At 35.1% G+C, this 21,079-nt stretch overlaps 1 protein-coding gene and 1 pseudogene across 4 annotated transcripts in view; both read right to left on the bottom strand.

The window, feature by feature from the left end:
• SBF2 (SET binding factor 2) overlaps positions 1–21,079 on the bottom strand; it is a 466,008-nt gene that overhangs the window by 131,352 nt on the left and 313,577 nt on the right. The window lies entirely within an intron of this gene.
• Positions 1,109–1,248, bottom strand: LOC118004331 (annotated as a pseudogene).

The following is a 21,079-nucleotide window of genomic DNA, read 5'->3' as shown; positions in this document are numbered from 1 at the left end:
TTAACCCTAGAAACATACAACTTACCAAGACTGAGTCATGAAAAATAGAAAATCTGAACAGACTAGTAGGAGATTGAATGAGTAATCAAAAATCTCGCAACAAACAAAAGTCCAGGACCAGATGGCTTCGCTGGTGAATTCTACCAAACATTTAAAGAAGAATCAGTACTAATCCTTCTCAAAATCTTCCAAAAAATAGAAGGGACTGGAACCCTTCCAAACTCATTTTACAAGGCCAGCATTACACTGATACCAAAACTGGATAAGGACAGCATAAGAAAAGAAAATTACAGGCCAATATCCCTGATGAACACAGATGAAAAATCTTCAACAAACTATTAGCAAACTGTATTTATTTTTTTTAAAGATTTTATGTATTTATTTGAAAAAGAGAGAGAGCACAAGCAGGCAGAGCAGCAGGCAGAGAGAGAGGGAGAAGCAGGTACCCCACTGAGCAGGGAGCCCAATGTGGGGCTCAATCCCAGGACCCTAGGATTAGGACCTGAGCTGAAGGCAGACACTTAACTGACTGAGCCACCCAGGCACCCTAGCAAACTGTATTTAATAATACATTAAAACAATCATACACCATGATTAAGTTGGGTTTATTCCAGGGATGCAAGAATGGTTCAACATTTGCAAATCAGGGTGTTACTCCACATTAATAAAATGAAGGATAAAAATCATATTATCATCTCAATAGATGCAGAAAAAGCATTTGACAAAATTTAACATCTGTTCATGATAAAAACTTTTAACAAAGTGGTTATATAGAGAACATACCTCAACGTAATAAAGGCCATTTAGGACAAGCCCACAGCTAACACCATACTCTAAGACAACTCTAAACATCTACTCATACTAAGAGCAGGAACAAAACAAGGATGCCCATTTTTGCCATGATTATTTAACATAGTATTGGAAGTCTTAGCCAGAGCAATTAGGCAAGAAAAGTAAGTAAAAGGCATCAGATTCAGAAAGGAAGGAGTAAAACTATCACTGTTCACAGACAACATAATATTATACACAGAAAATCCTCTACCACAAACTGTTAGAATTAATCAACAAATTCAGTAAAGTTGCAGGATACAAAATCAATATAGAAAAAATCTGTTGTTTCTATATACTAAAAACAAACTACCAGGAAAAAAAAATAAGAAAACAATGCCATTTACAGGTGCATGAAAAAGAATAAGCTGATAAGAACAGATACTACACTTGATCCTAGCCAAAAGGCTGAGAAGCGATTGAAAAATAAAATACCTAAAAATGAATTAATGAAGGAGGTGAAAGACCTGTACACTGAAAACTATAAGATAATGATGAAAAAAACTGAAGAAGACAGAAATAAATGGAAAGAAATTCTGTGCTCACTGAATGGAAGAATTAGTATTGTTAATATACCCATAAAACCCAAATAATCTAGATTCAATGTAATTCTTATCACAATTCCAATGATATTTTTAATAGAAACAGAACAATCTTAAAATTTGTATGGAATCACAAAAGACCCCAAATAGACAAAGTAATCTTGAGAAAGAAGAATAAAGTTGGATTCATTACTCTGATTTCAAAGTATATTACATAATTACAGTAATAAAAACAGTATGGTATTGGCATAAAAACAGAAACACAGATCAGTGGAACAGATCAGAAAGCCCAGAAATAATCCTACACATACAGGGTCAATTAATTTATGACAAAGGAGCCAAGAATATACAATGGGGAAAGGGCAGTGTCTTCAATAAATGATGCTGGGAAAACTGGACAGCCATCTGCAAAAGAATGAAACTGGACCACTACATTATATCATACGCAAAAAATCAACTCAAAATGGATTAAAGACCTGAATGTAAGACCCGAAACCATAAAACTCCTAAGAGAAAACATAGATGGTATGTTCTATGACATTTAGTACCTGACTCCAAAGGCAAAGGCAACAGTGTTTGTTGACTGATGAATAGATAAAGAAGATGTGGTGGGTACACATACACACACACACACACAAATATTACTCAGCTATAAAAAAGAATGAAATCTTGCCATTTGCAATGACACGGATGGAACTCCAGAGTATTATACTACGCAAAATAAGTTAGAGAAAGACAAATACCATATGATTTCATTCATATGTGGAATTTAAGAAACAAAACAAATGAACAAAGGGGAAAAAAAAGAGAGGGGGAGGCAAACCAAGAAACAGACTTTTAACTATAGAGAACAAACTGATGGTTACTGGAAGGGTAGTGGGTGGGGGGATGGGTTAAACAGATGATGGAGAGTAAGCAGTGCACTTGCTGTGATGAGTACCAGGTGTTGTACAGAAGTCTTGAATTGTTTTATTATATACCTGAAACTAATATTACACTGTATGTTAACTAACTGGAATTTAAATAAAAACATAAAAAAATAAACAAAACAAAACAGCTCAAAGGCAAAGGCAAACAAAAGCAAAATAAACAAATCAGACTACATCAAATTAAAAAGCATCTATACAGGGAAGAAAACCATCAACAAAATGAAAAAGCTACCTACTGAATGGAAGAAGGTATTAAAGATCATATATCCAATCAGGGCTCACTACTCAAAATATAAAAAGAACTCATACAGTTCAACAGCAAAAAAAAAAAAAAAAGTCTCATTAAAAAATGGGCAGAGGATTGGAATAGACAGTTTTCCAAAGAAGATACACAGATAGCCAACAGCCACTTGAAAACATGCTCAACATCACTAATCATCAGGGAAATGCAAATTCAAACCACAATGAGATACCATCTCACACCACAACAAGATATCATCTCACAATGAGATATCAGAATGTCTATTACCAAAAAGACAAGAAATAACAGGTGCTGGCAAGGATGTGGAGAAAAGGGAACCCTTAGGTAGGAATGTGAATTGGTGCAGCCACTATGGAAAACAGTACAGAGTTTCCTCAAAAAATTAAAAACAGCGGTATCATATGATCCAGCAATTCACTTCTGGGTATTTATCCAAAGGAAATGAAAACACTAACTTGAAAAGATATATGCACCCCCATGTTCACTGCAGCATTATTTACAATAGCTAAAGTAGGAAAGCAACCTAAGTATCCATCAGTTGATGAATGGATAAAGAAAATGTGTATATATACATAATGGAATATTATTTAGCCACAAAATAGGAGAAAGTCTTGCCATCTGTAACAACATGGATGGAACCAAAAGGTATTATGCTAAGTGAAATAAGTCAGACAGAGAAAGATATTCTATGATCTCACTTACATGCAGAATTTTAAAAATTCAAAACACCAAACTCATAGACAAAGAGAACAGATTGGTGGTTCCCAGAGTTAAGTATGGGAGAGTGGGTGAAATAGGTAAGGAGGTCAAAGGTATAAACTTCTAGTTATAAAATAAATAAGTCATGGGATATAATAGTGTATTGTATAATTGAAAGTTGCTAAGAGAATAGATGTTAGAAGTTCTTATCACAGATACAAAATTTGTAACAATGTGTGGTGATGGATGTTAACTAGACTTACTAGGGTGATCATTTTGCAATATATACAAATATTAAATTGTTATATTGTACATCTGAAACTAATATAATATTGTATGTCAATTATATCCAATAAAAAGTAAAAACAAACAAAAAAAGCCCTGCCTGGTCTTTCGCAGCATAAACCTAAAGGGATTTTGTAAACAAAGATGATTATATTCTCCTCTCCTTGAGTAATGAAGTTTTTATTTCTTTTCCAAGAAAGAAAAGAGACATTATCTAAGAGCTCTTTATGATACTATTTTTTTCTCCTTAAGATTTTAGTGCTGGGTACTAAGTAGTCCCTCAAAGTATTGGTTTTTAAAAGACTAGCTGCAGAAAGAGGCCAATTTGATGAAACAAAACTGATTGGTGGGTAAAAAGTACTTTTGAGAATGTCCAGTTGTCAGGACAAGGGCATCCTAATCAGGGAAGTAGGAAGTGGAGAGAGGACATGTCTTAATGCTTTGGTGCTGGGTCAGGGCTCCACAACTGCTCCTACCCTTAATCATCTGACTCAGTGTGTACATTGCTCCCACTTCCCTCTTTCTCTGCTTCAGTTTGCCTCTATTCTTTTCTGAGTCTGTCTATAATACTAGTTCATGAAGTGTTGGCCATGGACCAGCAGTACAGGTGTGATCTTAGAACTTGTTATATATGAAAATTTTCAGGCTCCATTCCAGATTTACTGAGTCAGAAATCTAGGTGCGGAGACCAGCAATCTGTGTTTTAACAAGTTCTCCAGTTATTCTAATGCATGCTAAACTTTGAAAATCAGTGGCCTATAGTGTACCAATATTGTCCTTTCTGATATGACCTTGCACCATTCTAGAAAAATAGGGCTGTATCTGACTTGATTTTTAGATTCACGTGAAAGTGTGAAATATAGTTACTCAAATTACTCTACATTTGCTTCAAGTAACGCACACCAAATTCTTTTTAAAAAAAATTTTTTATTGTTATGTTAATCCCCATACATTCCATCATTAGTTTTAGATGAAGTGTTCCATGATTCATTGTTTGTGCATAACACCCAGTGCTCCATGCAGAACGTGCCCTCCTCAATACCCATTACTAGGCTAACCCATCCTCCCACCCCCCTCCCCTCCAGAACCCTCAGTTTGTTTTTCAGAGTCCATTGTCTCTCATGGTTCGTCTACCCCTCCGATTTCCCCCCCTTCATTCTTCCCCTCCTGCTACATTCTTCTTCTTTTTTTTTTTTCTTTCTTAACATATATTGCATTATTTGTTTCAGAGGTACAGATCTGAGATTCAACAGTCTTGCACAATTCACAGCGCTTACCAGAGCACATACCCTCCCCAGTGTCCATCACCCAGTCACCCCATCCCTCCCCCCCTTCCCCCCACTCCAGCAACCCTCAGTTTGTTTCCTGAGATCAAGAATTCCTCATATCAGTGAGGTCATATGATACATGTCTTTCTCTGTTTGACTTATTTCGCTCAGCATAATACCCTCCAGTTCCATCCACGTCATTGCAAATGGCAAGATCTCATTCCTTTTGATGGCTGCATAATATTCCATTGTATATATAAATACCACATCTTCTTTATCCATTCATCTGTCGATGGACATCTTGACTCTTTCCACAGTTTGGCTATTGTGGACATTGCTGCTATAAACATCGGGGTGCATGTACCCTTTCGGATCCCTACTTTTGTATCTTTGGGGTAAATACCCAGTAGATGTACACCAAATTCTTTACACTAAAATCTAAGTGTTTAGGGTCACCTTGATGGCTCAGTTGGTTAAGCGGCCAACTCTTGATTTCAGCTCAGGTCATGATCTCAGAGTCCTAGGATGGAGCCCTGCATCGGGATCCATGCTCAGCACAGAGTCTGCTTAAGATTCTCTCTCTCTCCCCCTCTGCCCCTCCCCCCTAAAATAAATTCATTAAAAAAATAAAATCTAAGTGTTTTTTTAAAAAAAGTTTATCTTAGTTTATACTTACATCTTCATTTTTCAACCAATAAATATGGGCCTACAAAGTGAAAACTTACATATGGTACCAATCATTAGAGTTAGTCTGTCTTCAAGGGACTTACAAACTAATGGAACTAATAGACAAGTAGGCCTAACATGACCTAATGCAAATCAATGTGTTTAACATGCCACACTAGAAGTAGAAAAAGGTGTTATGGGAGCATAGAATAGGAAGTGATTCTGCCACAGCAATCAGAGAAGGCTTTATGAATGAAGGGCATTTAAGCTGAACGAGAAGATAAATAGTTTCTTTGGATTTGTTTCTCTCCTTTCACATCTCTAATTGTTTCCTCCTATATGCCATTAGTTAATGATTGTTAGTTTGCATATGGTTTTAGTTGTAGTATTTTAAATATAAAGCTGAACACAGCAACCAATATATATTTTGCATTGGAAACGAGGCCCACTGATTTTGATTTTATGAAAAGCATTATGTTTTGCCTCAAGAGAAGTTTCCAACATTGAACTAGTTTATGTTTATTTAAATGAATTAAAAAATTTTCTTAAATAAATCTGAAGAAACGTTACTATGGTTATAGACCAAACACCACTTTATTATTTAAAGACCATGTGTAGTATACTGGAAAAAGAACAGGGATGAACATCATTAGACCATATTCTTTTTTTCCCCCATAATACCAGTATATTATTTACACAGAGACATGATTAAAGATATTATTAGACCATATTCTTATCCACTATCTTTGCTGTGGTCTTAGGCAAATCATGTTACCTCTCTGGACCTTAGTTTCTTCACCTAGAAAAGAGTTTGGACTCAGTGATTTCTAATGACTTTTATTTTTATTTTTTTGTCTAAACCCTGTTAAGTGCCATTTATGATTTCAACTGGTTCAATTATTAAAATATTCATCAAGAAAAGGAATGCCTCTTTTTGCAGCTATCTAGACAAATATCCTCTGCAAATACTTTGGCTACAAGGGTAGATTCCAGAAGCTAGTCGCACGAAGTTTACAGAACACAATGTTAGGCTCAAAACGTGCTCATGACAGGCCACATTAGGAAAGAGTGTCCTTAAAATTACATTACTTCATCTCTAACGAGAAATGCCTCATGAGGCCACGGCAGTGGTCAAAACCTTGGCTGAACAATTTTATGATGCATTACTGATAGAAAAGTCATTCCTCAAACTGCAAAACTTGCTCTGAAACACACCCTAATTGAAAACAACAACAACAACAACAACAACAACAACAACAACAACAACACAGATAAGGCCAGAGTTGCATTCCACAATGGAGAGCCTGAGAAATTTAAATCAAGTGGAAGAAGTTTTGCAAGTGTGAGACAGACTTTAGGGGGAGAGGAGACTCTCCAAAAATATGGCTATGATATTTTAGTCCAAATATAATTCTTTTTTCTTAAAGATTTTATTTATTTTTCAGAGAGAGAGAGAGAGAGAAAGAGCACAAGCAGGGGGAACTGCAGGCAGAGGGAGAAGCAGGCTCCCCGCTAAGCAGGGAGCCCGATGCGAGACTTGATCCCAGGACCCTGGGATCATGATCTGAGCCAAAGGCAGACAATTAACTGAATGAGCCACCCAGGCATCCCAACAAATATAATTCTTTTTTTAAAAATTTTATTTATTTTTTATTATTAACATATAATGTATTATTTGTTTCAGGGGTACAGGCCTATGATTCATCAGTTTTACACAACACCAAGTGCTCACCAGAACACATACCCTCCCCAATGTCCATCAACCCCCTCCCCTCCAGCAATCCTCAGTTTGTTTCCTGAGATTAACAGTCTCTTATGGTTTGTCTCCCTCTCTGGTTTCATTTTTTTCCTCTCTTCCCCTATGATCATCTGCCTTGTTTCTTAAATTCCACGTATCAGTGAGATCATATCATATGATAATTGTCTTTCTCTGATTGACTTATTTCGCTTAGCATAATACCCCCTAGTTCCATCCACATCATTGCAAATGGCGAGATTTCATTTTTTGATGGCTGCATAATATTCCATCATATATATATACCACATCTTCTTTATCCATTCATCTGTTGGTGGACATCTTGGCTCTTTCCATAGTTTGGCTATTGCGGACACTGCTGCTATAAACATTGGGGTGCAGGTGTCCCTTCGGGTCACTACATTTGTATCTTTGGGGTAAATACCCAGTAGTGCAATTGCTGGGTTGTAGAGTATCTCTATTTTCAACTTTTTGAGGAACCTCCATACTGTTTTCCAGAGTGGCTGCATCAGCTTGCATTCCCACCAACAGTGTAGGAGGGTTCCCCTTTCTCTCCATCCCTGCCAACATCTGTTGTTTCCTGACTTGTTAATTTTAGCCATTCTGACTGGTTTGAGGTGGTATCTTACTACGGTTTTGATTTGTATTCTTAATGCACAGGAATATAATGGCAACTGTATACTATGGTTGTGAAATTTGAACCTGTCAAAGGCTCAGTAACCTTGAAGAATGAAACGGGGCACATCTTCCTGACTATAAAACATGTAAATCATTACCATTTTTTATTCTGGCTCCTTGCACATGGAGGTCATGCTGTGAGCTGCAGGAGGAGGGATGTAGCAGTGACCTTTTCGAATATTCCAACTTACTGGCCAAGTGTCTGTACTAATTGATTTTCATCACCCTTTTAAGAGTGCATCTCTAACTCCTGGTCCCAAATGCCTGCCTAAAGTTTAGCTAAACATTGCAGTAAGATCCAAGCTATGTGGATTTCACTAAAGTGTGACGTGTGAGGCAACACAGAGTTATGCACCAGAAAGTTTAGTAGCTTGGGATGAGTTTTGTGCTAATTTCATTATTAAAAAGTATCACTGGGGCACCTGGGTGGCCCAGTTGTTAAGTGTCTGCCTTCAGCTCAGGTCATGATCCCAGGGTCCTGGGATTGTGTCCTGCATTGGGCTCCCTGTTCAGCAGGAAGTCTGCTTCTCCCTCTCCCATTCCCCCTGCTTGTGTTCCCTCTCTCACTGTCTCTCCCTCTGTCAAACAAATAAATAAAATCTTTAAAAAAATAAAAATAAAAAGCATCACTGAGAAATCTCTGGAAGATTTTTTTGTTCTCAATTATTCTTTTTAAAAACCAGTCTTTAAAATGAATATAGGTAGAGTGAAGCAGGACTAATGTCTTGGGCTGAGGTTTGAGTATGGGATTCTACAGCAATGTCTGACAGAAATTTAATGTGAACCATACAAATAATTTAAAATTGCCCAGTAGTCTGACTCTTAAAAAGTAAAAAGAAATAGGTAAAATTAAATGTAATATTTTATCTAACCCAATATATCTAAAGTACAATCATTTCAACTTGTAATCGATATAAAAACCATTGAGGCATTTTATGCTTTTTCAAATGAAGTCTTCAAAATCCAGTGTGTATTTCACACTCACAGCCCATATCAATTTTTTAAAAGATTTTATTTATTTATTTATTTATTTATTTATTTATTTATTTATTTATTTGAGAGACAGCAGCAGAGGGAGAGGGAGAAGCAGTGGGGCCCAATCCCAGGACCCAGGATCATGACCTGAGCCAAACGCAGATGCTTAACTGGCTGAGACACCCAGGTGCCCCTGCCCATCTCAATTTTTTTTTTTTTTCCCTAGCTACATTTCGTGTACTTGGTATCTAGTTTTATGCACCATCTTAAGTAATGCTGCATTAGACGGTAATACCTTTAATATCTGGGTTTTGTAGACCCAAAGTTATGGAAACTGATTTTTCCTCCTCCTCCTACTCCATCCCTGAGTTTTCATTGCAATTTTTGAAATATAATTTAGAAAATTTATGGCAGGGGATATTAAGCCAGTGCATTAAACTCCTTCTAGGACAACCAAAAATGTCAATCTCTGCAGGCTAAAAAACAGAAGATTTTGAACTAGGTAATAGTGTTTTTTAAAAAATGAGTCATAGATAAAAGACAAGAGATCAGTCTGAAACTCAAAGAGGGTTCCTTTTCCTCTACATCCTCACCAATACTTGTTGTTTCTTGTGTCTTTGATTTTAGCCACTCTGACAGGTGTCAGGTGATATAATAGTTTTGATTTGCATTTTCCTAATGAGTGATATTGAGCACCTTTTCATGTGTCTGTTGGCCATCTGTATGTCTTCTGTGTAGAAATGTCTGTTCATGTCTTCTGCCTATTTTTTAATTGGATTATTTGGTTTTTGGTGTTGAGTTGTGTTCTTTATATATTTTAGATACTAACCTTTTATCAGATATGTCATTTGCAAATATCTTCTCCCATTCAGTAGGTTGTCTTTTAGTTTTGTGGATTGTTTCCTTTGCTGTGCAGAAGGTTTTTGTTTTGATATAGTCCCAATAATTTATTTTTGCTTCTGTTTCCTTTGTGTCAGGAGACATATCTAGAAAAATGTTGTCACAGCCAATGGCAGAGAAATCAATGCCTATATTCTCTTCTAGGATTTTTATGTTTTCAGGTTTCACACTTAGGTCCTTAATCCATTTTTTAAAAAGATCTTATTTATTTATTTATTTGAGAGAGAGAGAGCAAGTGAGCATGAGCGGGGCAGGGGCAGAGGGAGAGGGCGAAGCAGACTCCCTGCTGAGCAGGGAGCCTGACGCAGGGCTGGATCCCAGGACCCTGGGATCATGACCTGGGCTGACAGCAGACACTTAACTGACTAAGCCACTCAGTGGCCCCTAAGTCCTTAATCCATTTTTAATTTTGTGTTTGGTGCAAGACAGTGGTCCAGTTTCACTCTTTTGCATGTAGCGATCCAGTTTTCCCAACACCATTTGTTGTAGAGACTGTTTTTTTTCCCTATGGCATATTCTTGCCTCCTTTGTTGTATTTGTTGTAGATTAATTGACCATATAATTGCGGATTTCCAGGCTCTATATTCTTCTGTTCCATTGATCTATGTGTCTGCTTTTGTGCCAGTACCATACTGTTTTGATGACTACACCTCTGTAATATAACTTAAAGTCTGGGATTATGATGCCTCCATCTTTGTTTTTCTTTTCCAAGATTGCTTTGGCTATTTGAGGTCTTTTGTGGTTCCATACAAATTTTAAGATTGTTTTTTATAGTTGTGAAAAACGCTGTTGGCATTTTGATAGGGCCTGCAGTAAATGTGTAGATTGCTTTGGGTAGTATAGACATTTTAACAATATTTGTTCTTCCAATCTATGAACATGAAATATCTTTCTATTTCTTTGTGTCACCTTCAAATTTTTTCATCAATGTTTTATAGTTTTCAGAATACAGGTCTTTCACCTCTTTGGTTAGGTGTATTTCTAGGCATTTTATTATCTTATTATATTATCTCAATTGTAAATGGGGTTATTCTCTTAATTTCTCTTTTTGCTTCCTTATTAGTGTATAGAAATGCAATGGATTTATGTACATTGATTTTGTATCCTGTGACTTTACTAAATTTGTTTGTAAGTTTCTAATACTTTTTTTTTTTTGGTGGAATCTTTCAGGTTTTCTATATAGAGTATCATGTCATTTCCAAATAGTAAAAGATTTACTTCTTCTTTACCAATCTGGATGTCTTTTATTCCATTTCCTTGTTTGACTGCTGTGGCTAAAACTTCCAGTATTATATTAAATAAAAGTGGTAAGAGAGGACATCCTTGTCTTGTTCCTAACCATAGAGGAAAAGTTCTGTTTTTCACCATTGACTATGATGTTAGCTGTGGGTTTTTCATATATGGCCTTTATTATGTTGAGGTATGTTCCCTCTAAGCCTACTTTGCTAAGGGTTTTTATCATGAGTAGATGTTGTACTTTGTCAAATGCTTTTTCTCCATCTACTGAAATGAGCATATGGTTCTTATCCTTTCCCTTATCAATCACCATTGACTGATTTGTGAATATTGAACTGCCCCTGCAACCCAAGAATAAATCTCACTTGATTGTGGTGAACGATTTTTTAATGTATTGTTGGACTGATTTGCTAATATTTTGTTGAGGATTTTTGCATCTATGTTCATCAGGGATATTGGCCTGTAGTTCTCTTCTTTTGTGGTGTTTTTATCTGGTTTTAGTATCAGGGTAACGCTGGCCTCACAGAATGAATTTGGAAGTTTTCCTTCCTTTTCAATTTTTTGGAATAATTTGAGAAGAATAGGTATTAACTCTTCTTTAAAAGTTTGGTAGAATTTGCCTGTGAAGCCATCTGGTCATGGACTTTGTGGGAGGGTTTTTTTTTAATTTTAATTATTATTATTGCTGATTCAATTTCATTGCTGGTAATTAGTCTGTTCAAATTTTCTATTCCTGATTCAGTTTTAAAAGGTTGTATTTTTTTAGGAATTTATCCATTTCTTTTAGGTTGCCTAATTTGTTGGCATATAATTTTTAAAAATATTCTCTTAGAATCTTTTGTATTTCTCTGGTGTTGGTTGTTATTTTTCCTCTGTCATTTCTGAGTCCTCTCTCTTCTTCTTCATCTTTTTTTTTGGTGAATCTTGCTAAGGTTTATCAATTTTCTTGATCTTTTCAAAGAACCAGCCCTGATCTGTTCTGTTGGTTTTTTTTATAGTCTTTATTTCATTTATTTCTGCTCTAACCTTTATTTCCTTCCTTCTACCTGCTTTCAATTTTGCTTATTATCTTTTTCTAGCTTCTTTGGTGTAAGGTTAGATTGTTTATTTAAGATTTTTCTTGCTTCATGTCCACAATAGCCAAACTATGGAAAGAGCCTAGATGTCCACCAACAGATGAATGGATAAAGAAGATGTGGTATATATATACAATGGAATATTATGCAGCCATCAAAAAAACGAAATCTTGCCATTTGCAATGACATGGATGGAACTAGAGAGTACTATGCTAAGCGAAATAAGTCAATCAGAGAAAGACAATTATCACATGATATCACTGATATGTGGAATTTGACAAACAAGGCAGAGGATCATAGGGGAAGAGAGGAAAAAATAAAACAAGACAAAACCAGAGAGGGAGACAAACCATAAGAGACTCAATCTCAGGAAACAAACTGAGGGTTGCTGGAGTGGATGGGGGTGGGAGGGATGGGGTGGCTGAGTGATGGACATTGGGGAGGGTATGTGTTATGGTGAGCGCTGTGAATTGTGTAAGACTGATGAATCACAGACCTGTACCCATGAAACAAATAATACATTATATGTTAAGAAAGGAAGGAAGGAAGAAAGAAAGAAAGAAAAAAACAAACCAAAACAAAACAAAAACCAACAACAAAAGAGATTTTTCTTGCTTCATGAGATAGGCCTGTATTGCTATAAACTTCCCTCTTAGAATAGCTTTTTCTGCATCCCCAAAACTGGTTCTTTGAGAAATTCAATAAAATAGATAAATCTCTAGCCAGACTAAACATGAAAGACAGAAAAGACAACATATTATTGCTATGAGAAATAACATTACTACAGATTCTACAGATATTAGGATATGAAAATGTGATTAGCAACTTTGTGCTTATAAATACAACTCAGATGAAACAGACAAATTCTTTGTAAGGCAAAAGCTGCCAAAGTTCTTAAAAAAAAAAAAAAAAGACAACCTGAATAGTACTACATCTATGAAATAATTAAACTTGTAGTTATAAACCTCCCCATAAAGAAAAATTCAGGGCTGGATGGATGAATAAATTATACCAGATATTTAAGGAAGAAACAATACCAATTCTAGACAACCTCTACTAGAAAATTGAATATAAGGATACACTTTCCCAGTCACTTTATATGACAGGCAACACCCTGTTTCCAAAATGAACAAAGACATAAAAAGAAAACTGTGAATTAATATCCCTCATAAACATAAGCAGAAAACTTCTAATTTTAGCAAATCAAATCCAACAATATATTTTAAAAGTTAATATGTCATGACCAAGTAGAATGGAGAATTGGTTTCCACATTAGAAAACCAATATAATTCATCATGTTAAAAAATTTAGAAAAAAACATATGACCACTTAATAAATATAGAAAAAGGCATATGACAATGCAACATCCATTCTTGATAAAACTCACTCACCATTGTAGGAATCAAAGGATTCTTTCTAAAACAGAGTATTAATAAAAAGCCCCACTCATGCTCACTTGCTCCCTCTCAAATAAATAAATCTTTTTTTTTAAAGATTTATTTATTTATTTATTTATTTATTTGACAGAGAGAGAGACACAGTGAGAGAGGGAACACAAGCAGAGGGAGTGGGAGAGGGAGAAGTAGGCTTCCTGTGGAGTAGGGAGCCCAATGTGGGGCTCAATCCCAGGACCCTGGGATCATGACCTGAGCCAAAGGCAGACGCTTAATGACTGAGCCACCCAGGCACCCCAATAAATAAATAAAATCTTTTTTAAAAAATGGATTAAGGACCTAAATGTGAGACCTTAAAACATAAAAATCCTAGAAGAGAATATAGGCATTAATTTCCCTAAGTTGATATAAAGATTTAATAAATCTCAAATCAGAATTAGAGTAGGCTTTCTTTGTACAAATTGAAAAGCTCATTTTAAAAGTCATAGGAAAATGCAAAAGACAGTATAACCAAACAACTCTGTAAAAGACAAAGTTGGAGGACTAACTATACCTTATTTCAAGATGCATTATAAAGCTACAAGGATTAAAAACAGCGTGATATTGACATAAAGTAGAAAATACACCAGTGCAACAGAATAGGGAGTTCAGAGATAGACTCACACAAATATGAATAACTGGTTTTTCCCAAAAGTGCAAAGCCAATTCAATAAAAAAGGATAATGTTTTCAACAAATAATCCTACAATTTGATATCTCTTTGTTAAAAACTGAACTTGGATTCCACATCTTGTACCATTTAAGACAATAAACTCAAAACAAATCACAGACCTAAATATAAAACCTGCATCTATTTTTAGGAAAAAAAAAAAAAAAGGAAAAAACTTGTCACCTGGGGTTTAGAAAAGACTTCTTAGGAATACTGAAAGCATATATATCTATAAAGAACAAAGTGATAAAATGGACTTCATGAAAAACAAAAACCCAAAACTAAAATTCTGATTTTCAAAAGACACTGCTCAGAGAATAAAAAGTATCTGAAAGAAAATATTTAAAATCATATATCTGATAAAGGACTTGTATCCAGAATGGAGAAAAATCTTTCCAAACTCAGCAATAAGAAAACTAACAACTCAATTAAAAATGGACAAAAAATTTGAATAGACACTTGACAAAGAAGATATAACAGATAACAAGTAAAGATGGTCAGTATTATTAGTCATTAGGGAAATACAAATTAAAACCACGTGAGATACCACTACACACCTATTAGGATGACTACAACTAAAAAGACTGACCATTTTAAGAGTTAGAAAGGATATGGAGACAATGGACCTCTCCTACACTTGTGGTGGAAATGAAAAATGATGTAGACACTTGAAAAACAGCTTGGCCATTTCTTAAAAAGTTAAACATACACCAACTACAAAATCCAGCCATTCTACTACTGTGATTTTACCCAATATAAATGAATGTATATGTCCATTAAAGACTTGTACATGAATGTTCAGAGTACCTTTATTTGTAAAAGCCTCCAAGTGGAAACAAACCAAGTACTCATCAATAGGTGGATGGATTAAAAAATGTATATTTTTTATATAAAATATATAAATTTTATATAAATTTTTTATATAAAAAATGTATATCTATGTAATGGAGTACTACTCACTAATAAAAAAGGAATGAATTACTGATACATGATACAAAGCAGATGAATCTCAAAATGATTATTTGAGTAAAAAAAAGCAGACAAGAAAAGACTGCATAATTCCATACCATGATCCCATTTATATAAAATTTAGAAAATGCTTACTAATCCATAGTGACAAAAAGATTAGTGGTTGCCTGAGGATGGGTGGGAGGTAGGGTTTAGAAAAGAGAAGACAGAAGAGTTACAAAGAGGTACCAACAAACTTGGGGGTGAAGTTCATTATCTTTAGTGTAGTAATGGTTTCATAGGTGTACACACATGTTAAAAATGTTATCAAGTTGGACACTTGAAACATGTTCCATTTATTATGTACCAAGAGTTCAGTGTATTATATGTTTAAAATGTTACAAAAGAGTATTATCAGTGCTATGTTAAGAGTATAAAGGAGACGAGGATAGCAGCCATTTCTATCTGAGCATGGCATGAAAGATACAAGTTGAGCTGAGGCTTATTTTTTATTTTTATTTTTATTTATTTTTTATTGTTATGTTAATGAGACTTAAATGATATGTTCACCAGATTTGGGGGAAATCAGAGGGTAATGGGCATTCCAGAACAAGAATCCTGGGTGAACAAAGGAATAAAGTCAAAACATGGTCTGGTTGGGAGCAAGATGGCAGAGGAGTAGGAGACCTAAATTTCGTCTGGTCCCAGGAATTCAGCTAGATAGGGATCAAACCATTCTGAACACCTACGAACTCAACAGGAGATTGAAGAAAAGAATAGCAGCAACTCTCTGAAAAGTGACCACTTTCTGGAAGGTAGGACATGCGGAGAAGAGAATCCAAGGCGATATTCAGGAAGATAGACAGCAGGGAGGGGGCCTCCATCTGCCGCTACTGGCAAGTGATAGAGCAGCAGATCACAAAAATCAGAACTTTTAGAAGTTGGCTCTGCTGAGGGATGTCACTCCAGTGGCTAAACAGGGTGGAACCCTCACTGGGACAGTGTGGTCTCAGGACCCTCGGGGTCACAGAAAGAGTGGCATGATATATTCAAAGTGCTGAGTGGGAAAAATCTGCAGCCAAGAATACTCTATCCAGAAAGGCTATCATTCAGAATAGAAGAAACGAGAAGAGTTTCCCAGACTAACAAAAACTAAAGGAATTCATGACCATTAAACCAACCCTGCAAGAAATATTAAAGGGGACACTTTGAGTGCAAAAGAGAGAAAAAAAATGACAAAGGCAAGACAGGATCAGAGAAAATCTCCAGAAACAACAAAACAAGTAATAAAATGACAATACATACATATATAACAATAATTTCTTTTACTGTAAATGGACTAAACGCTCCAATCAAAAGACACAGGGTGTCAGAATGGATTAAAAAACAAGACCCATCTATTCTGCCTATAAGAGACTCATATTAGACCTTAAGATACCTGCAGATTGAAACTGAGGGGGTGGAGAAACATTTATCATGCAAATGGATGTCAAATGAAGGCCAGAATAGCATACTTCTATCAGACAAACTAAACTTTTTTGTTCTTGTTTTTATCTTGCTGTGGTATCGGGGTAGTACTGGCCTGATGGAATGATTTTGAGTGTCTTCCCTCTATTCCATTATTTGTAAGATTCCAATAAAGATTGTCATTATTTCTTTGAAATGTTTGGTAGAATTTACCAGTGAAACCATGTGGTCTTGGGCTTTTCTGTGCTATGAGATTTTTGATTCCTAATCTGCTTTTCATTCTAGTTATTGGTCTAAGAAGATTTCCTAGAAGATTTAAGATTTATGATTCAATCTTGGTAACTTGTGCATTTTTAGGAACTGTTTTTTTTTTTTTCCTAAGTTATCTGATTTGTTGGTATATAATTATTTATAGTAATCTTTTTTTTTTTAAAGATTTTGTTTATTTATTTGACAGAGAGAGACAGCGAGAGAGGGAACACAAGCAGGGGGAGTGGGAGAGGGAGAAGCAGGCTTCCCGCTGAGCAGGGAGCACAATGTGGGACTCGATCCCAAGACCCTGGGATCATGACCTGAGCCGAAGGCAGTCGCTTAACCGACTGAGCCACCCAGGTGCCCTATTTATAGTAATCTTTTATCACACTATGTATTTCTGTGGTTATCTGTTGTATTATTTACTCTTCCATTTCTCACTTTGGTTTTTGAGTCCTCTTCCTCTTTTTTCTTAGTTAATGTAGTTAAAGCATTACCAATTTTGTTTAGTTTCTTGGAAAAATTGTCATTACTTTCAATGTTAGGTTATTGTTTATTCTGGTCTCTATTTTATTTATTTCTGATTTTTGTTATTTCCTTCCTCTACTAAATTTCACCTTTCTTTTTTCTAGTTCCTTGTGGTGTAGTGTTAAGCTGTTTATTTTTACTTTTATTCTTTTTTTTTTTTTAAAGATTTTGTTTATTTATTCATGAGAGAGAGAGAGAGGCAGAGGGAGAAGGAGACTTCCCGCAGAGCGGGGAGCCCGATGCGGGACTCGATCCCAGGACTCCGGGACCATGACCTGAGCCGAAGGCAGACGCTTAACCATCTGAGCCACCCAGGTGCCCTACTTTTATTCTTAATACAAGAATTTATAGCATGAATTTCAGTCTAACATCTGCTTTTGCTGCATCCCAGGTTTTAGAATATTGTGTTTTCTTCTTCATTTGAGATTATTTTGATTTGCTGCTTGATTTCTTATTTGGCCCATTGCTTATGCAGTAGTATGTTCTTTAATATTTACATATTAAATATTTAGTATTTATGTTGTAGATTTTCCAGCTTTGTTTTATCATTGATCTTTAGTTTTGTACGCTTGTGGTTGGAAAACAAAAGATTTCAATCTTTTTAAATTTGTAATATTTGTTATGTCTCTTTTTATGTGATTTAACCAAGGGATTCTTTTGTGTGTACTAGAAGAAAATGTGTATTCTATTTTCTTGGCTGGAATGTTTTTTATATATCTTTTAGAACCATGTATTCTGAACATACTTCAAGTAAAAAATGTTCTTGTTGAAAAAAAATAATAACTTTAACTGAGGGTACTTGTTTAAAATAAAGCATATCAGAGGGGAGGTGAGTGGGGGGATGGGTGAAATAGGTGATGGAGATTAAGAGTACATTTATCATGATGAGCACTGAGTAATGTATAGAATTGATGAATCACTATATTGTACACCTGAAACTAATATAACTATATGTTAACTATATTGGAATTAAAATTTTTTTTAAAAAGCAAAGGGTTTCTAGAGTAATAAAATTGGCAAAACCAATTTTAAAAAGGAAGAAATCCACAACAGACAAATTCCTAGGAAAAAATTACCAAATAAACTCAAGGAAAAATTACTAATCTGAATAGTCTATAATTGGAAATTTAAAGTATTCCTACAAAGAGAACACTAGGTTTAGATGGCTTTACTGCTGAGTTCTAACAAACTTTTAAGGAACATACTATTTCAATCTAACCTTCACCCTTTCAGATAGGAGACACAGAGGAACAATCTCTACCTCATTTTCTTTTTTTAAAAAAGATTTTATTTATTTATTTGAGAGAGAGCGAGAGAGTGGATGCAAGAGGGAGGGTAGGGGCAGAGGAAGAGAGAGAAGCAGACCCCCTGCTAAGTGGGGAGCTGAGGCAGAGCTCGATCCCAGGACCCTGAGATCATGAACTGAGCCAAAGTCAGATACTTAACAGACTGAGCCACCTAGGTGCCCCTCTACTTCATTTTCTGACACTAAGTATAAGCTTGCTCCAATACCAGTCAAAAACATTATGAGAAATAATAGGCTAATCTCAAATGATGGAAACAATCATGGGAAAAATTCCTAACATATCAAATTCAATATTTCATGAAAACAATTGATATTTGCAGAGAAAGTATTTCATGAAACTCAACATGTATTAATGAGAAAAACTCTTAACAAACCAAGAAAGGAAGAGGACTTTTTTCCATACTGTATGATCTTTAATTAGGTATTTTTGTTTGTTTTGGAAGAGGACTTTTTAACCTGATATATGACATCTAACAAAACTTGATGAGCACCAGGTGTTGTATGTAAGTGTTGAATCACTGTATTGTACACCTGAAACTAATATAACACTGTATGTTAAAAATAATAGCGATAAATTAAAAATACAATAAAATATTAAATGCTGTTAAAAAAAACCTTTAGCAAAGATAAAGTTCAATGATTAAACTTTAAAAGAAAGATTCTATCACTTCTATTTAATGTTACACTACAAATGCTTGCTACACAATAAGAAAAAGAAAGAACCGAATAAAGTTTGGAAAACAAGGTAAAAAGAACTACTAGATGACATGGATGATACCGGATGATATAATTATCAGTATAAAGAACTACAAAGAATATGCAGACAAATTATTATTTACAATGAAGTCTGCAACATTAATAAACTTACTATATTTCTATACATCAGACAAAAGCAATTAGGATATGTAATTTTTAAAGATACCATTTACAATAGCAACAACAGTAAAAACAAAATGATAGTGTAACCAGGAATAGATCTAACAAAAGATGTATAAAGACTGTCATGGAGAAAATAATAAAATGTTATTAAAACAGATCAATCAAAATTGAAAGGCCAACTACAGAGTAGGAGAAGATATTTGCAAATGATATATCTGATAAAGGGTTACCATCCAAAATATATAAATAACTCACAAAACTCAACACCCCGCCCAAATAATTCAATTAAAAAATGGGCACAAGACATGAACAGACATTTCTCCAAAGAAGACATATAGATGACCAACAGACATGAAAAAGATGTTCACCATCACTTTCCATCAGGGAAATGTAAACCAAAACCACAACGAGGTATCACCTCACACCTGTAAGAATGGCTAAAATCAAATACACAAGAAACAAGAGGTGTTGACCAGGATGTGGAGAAAAAGGAACCCTTGTGCACTGTTGGTGAGAATGCAAACTGGTGCAGCCACGCTGGAAAACATTATGGAATTTCCTCAAAAATTTAAAAATAGAATTACTCTATGATTTAACAATTGCACTCCTGGGTATTTACCCAAAGGATGCAAAAACACTAATTCAAAGGGATACATGCACCTCTATGCTTATATCAGCATTATTTACAATGGAAGCAGCCTGTGTCCATTCATAGATGAATGGATAAAGAAAATATGGTATATTTATACAATGGAATATTATTCAGCTATTAAAAAAGAATGACATCTTGCCATTTGCAACAACATGGATGGAGCTAGAGAGTATAATGCTAAGTGAAGTAAGTCCGAGAAAGACAAGCACCATATGATTTCACTCTTATGTGGAATTTAAGAACCAAAACAAATGAGCACAGGGGAAAGAGAGACAGAGACAGAGACAGAGAGAGAGCAATGAAGAAACTGACTCTTAATTATGGAGAACAAACTGATGGTCACCAGAAGGGAAGTGGGTGGGGAGATGGGTTAAATAGGTGACAGGGATTAAGGAGTGAACTTGTGATGAACACTGGGTGATGTTGGAATTGCTGAATCACTATATTGTACAAGTGAAACTAATATTACACTGTACGTTAACTAACTGGAATTAAAATTAAAACTTTTAAAAGAAGCATTTAACAATAAAATAAAATGCAAAAAAGTTACTAAAACACAGTAAAGGCCTATATACATTAAGAAATATACTATATTTATGGAGAGAAAGACTTGTGAATATGTTAGTTCCTCCCTAAATTAGCCTACAAATTCAACATAATTTTAATCAAAGTCCCACTAGAGTTTCTCATGGAATTCAGTAAGGTGATTCTTAAAATTATATAGAAAAGCAAAGGGCAAAGAATAGGCAAGATATTCCTTAGGAAGATAAAGCATGGGGACTTGTCTCACAGATTTTAAATTCATTTTCATTATAAAACTTTAAGGCTATATGATGCTTTTGGGC

The sequence above is a fragment of the Mirounga leonina genome, unplaced genomic scaffold, assembly GCF_011800145.1.
Source record: "Mirounga leonina isolate KUSES-001 unplaced genomic scaffold, KU_Mleo_1.0 Mir_92, whole genome shotgun sequence".
Classification (NCBI taxonomy): domain Eukaryota; kingdom Metazoa; phylum Chordata; class Mammalia; order Carnivora; family Phocidae; genus Mirounga; species Mirounga leonina.
The sequence above is the reverse complement of the archived record's forward strand: the minus strand, read 5'-3'. Positions and strand labels throughout refer to the sequence as shown.